The sequence below is a fragment of the Frankliniella occidentalis genome, unplaced genomic scaffold (assembly GCF_000697945.3).
Source record: "Frankliniella occidentalis isolate FOCC.00 unplaced genomic scaffold, Focc_3.1 Scaffold315, whole genome shotgun sequence".
NCBI lineage: Eukaryota > Metazoa > Arthropoda > Insecta > Thysanoptera > Thripidae > Frankliniella > Frankliniella occidentalis.
In genome coordinates this window covers 152,508-154,821 of record NW_026267440.1, presented here as the reverse complement: position 1 = coordinate 154,821, position 2,314 = coordinate 152,508, and the positions used below count along the sequence as shown (strand labels likewise).

Genomic DNA, 2,314 nt, shown 5'->3' with positions numbered 1-2,314 from the left:
CCCGCTCCCTGCCGAACCGAGTTGCCGGTGGAGCGAAGCGGAGCTGGCAACTTGGTTTGGCGGAAGAGCGGGCCCAGCTTGTTTAAAAATATTTTTATGGTTTTCTAAGGGGTAACCCATCAAAGTAAAGCCCTACGGGCGAAAATTTCGTCCGTTTTGCTCTAGCTCAAACCGTTGAGGCGCTAGAGGGTATTTTTGACGAAAATAAGCGAAAAAATGTGCAAGCATGCATGCTTAGTCGAGGTGCGTACCTTTGTGTACATTTTCCCACTACCCGACTCGGGTGTCAGCGCCGCAGGCCAAGGTAGATGTATGCCAGGCGCGTCGCAGCGTAACAGTGTTTCGTGAGGTATCGCGAAGCCTGTTACGCGAGACGTGGTCTGGCGTACATCTACCTTGTTTAGATTCCGGTTCGCTTGCAGCGGAATACCCTATTGAAATATGACAGAGGGGCAGTCACATTTGTGATGAGCGTAGTACACTGATTGGTGATGAGATGTTTAAGTATTAACGATAGTAGTTAAAAATTGTTTAACATTCCGTCAAAACTTGCATTTTATGACCAAAAGTTTAATTTTGAGTTTTTTGAGGTAAGAAAGTGCGTGATTGGAAGACCGATTAGAGCAGAAAGCGCCCTCGAATCTGAAACTGCCGATGGGTCTATAACTTAATTCTCAAGTACCCTTCCATGTTATGGGAACCGATGAAGATGTCACTTTTTAGCCCGCCCTTCTGCTTTGAAAAAGCTATCCAGCGGGCTTATGCAAACGACCTCGTGTGTGTCCGTCTGTGTATCTGTCTGTCTGTTCCACTAGGAGATGTGCTAGAGACTAGAAACCACTCCTAGAGAACGAAACGCCTACGGCAAATCCTGGCAACCACCCCTAAGGGTGTGAATAGGGTTAGCCAAGGTTCAGAAATTCTCCCAAAAAGTACTTTTATAATGTTCTTCCAAGGGGTAACTCGTAACTCGTGAAGGTAGAGTCCTTGGGGCGAAAAATTCGTCCGTTTCGCTCTATCTCTAACCGTTTAGGCGGTAGGGTCTTTTTTTTTGTCGAAAATAAGCTAAAAATTGCCATAGTGAACAATAAGTTGTAGAAAAAGGCCTAAAAACCGCAAAATAGAAAGAAAACTCTCTCCCCACCCCCAAAAAACATTTTCTAAGCAGAAGGGTGGGCTGTTGTCGCGGTGCTTCACCGCTACATCCCTTTCTTGAGTCTTTTGGGCAAACTCAAAGACGACGGGTTTAAGCGGACCGTAGGCCCGCTACATCTGCCGATCTAGTTCTTCAGCAAACCGCGAGACAGAAATGGTCGGGCCGCAGGCCCGACCATCACCTTCGGCAGGCCCAGCAGGCCCGGCCCCTGCCGAACGGAGTTGCCGGCGGAGCGAAGCGGAGCTGGCAACTTCGTTTGGCGAAAGGGCGGGCCTGCTTGCTACTTATGGGTGACTACTGAAACGTCAAAAGCAATAACTAACTCTGTGCGCATCTGAAAGTCGTATTGCCTATCGTATAGAGAGCCCCTTAATACATACAAGAGAAAATTAATTCACAGAACAAAAACATCACGTTAACTACATCGTCAGTTGTCAGCGGTCTCTAGAACTAAGTAACAACAGATTTTTCGAGAAAAGTTCCGAAAACACGGTCCGTTCGTCACGGCCCGACACCGGTGTTAGTGCCACTGACCATGGAGGGCGATTTAGGTCTTTATTTGACAAAAATAAGCCGGAAATGACGACATTACACATAAAGGCTTACAAGAAGGGCCGGAGAAGGCCACAAAATATAAGAATGTGGGAGGAAGTATACCTCTCCCATACAAAAATAAAATAAATCAATACCTGAATCGCAGATTGGGGGGCTGTGCAACGTGGTGAGCTCGTCGCCGAACTGAGGGGCAAAGACAGCGCGCTAGCTCCCACTGGGCGATATCAGCTGGAAACAGCGAGTCTGCACTTTCTTATCGCCAGGCAGAAGCCATTCAAAAAGTGCCGCTGCCTGGGAGCCTCACTCTTGAGTGAATCAGGTCAGAGGTTACAGCGTACAGTTTTTAGCCAATCTTTCTGCCCTGTAGGAAAAAGACAGTGGGTGTGGGCTTATATTATCGATCTGGTCTCGAGACTCAGGCGTTTGTCTGAGCCACTAGCAGGAGTTACACTAGACACTCCTAAAAATTCCGATAGATATTCCATTACTGGAACGCACCGTTATTTATTACTAGGTAGATGTACGCCAGACCACGTCTCGCGTAACAGGCTTCGCGATATCTCACGAAACACTGTTACGCTGCGACGCGCCTGGCATACATCT

At 47.7% G+C, this 2,314-nt stretch overlaps 1 protein-coding gene across 1 annotated transcript in view; it reads right to left on the bottom strand.

Moving 5' to 3' along the window:
• The window catches only part of LOC113211427 (mucin-5AC-like), a gene marked incomplete at its 3' end in the record, with an annotated part of 53,501 nt that extends 51,510 nt beyond the window's left edge, over positions 1 to 1,991 (bottom strand). The window contains 1 exon segment of the mRNA XM_052273934.1: positions 1,846 to 1,991.
• Between the last annotated feature and the right edge of the window lie 323 nt (positions 1,992 to 2,314).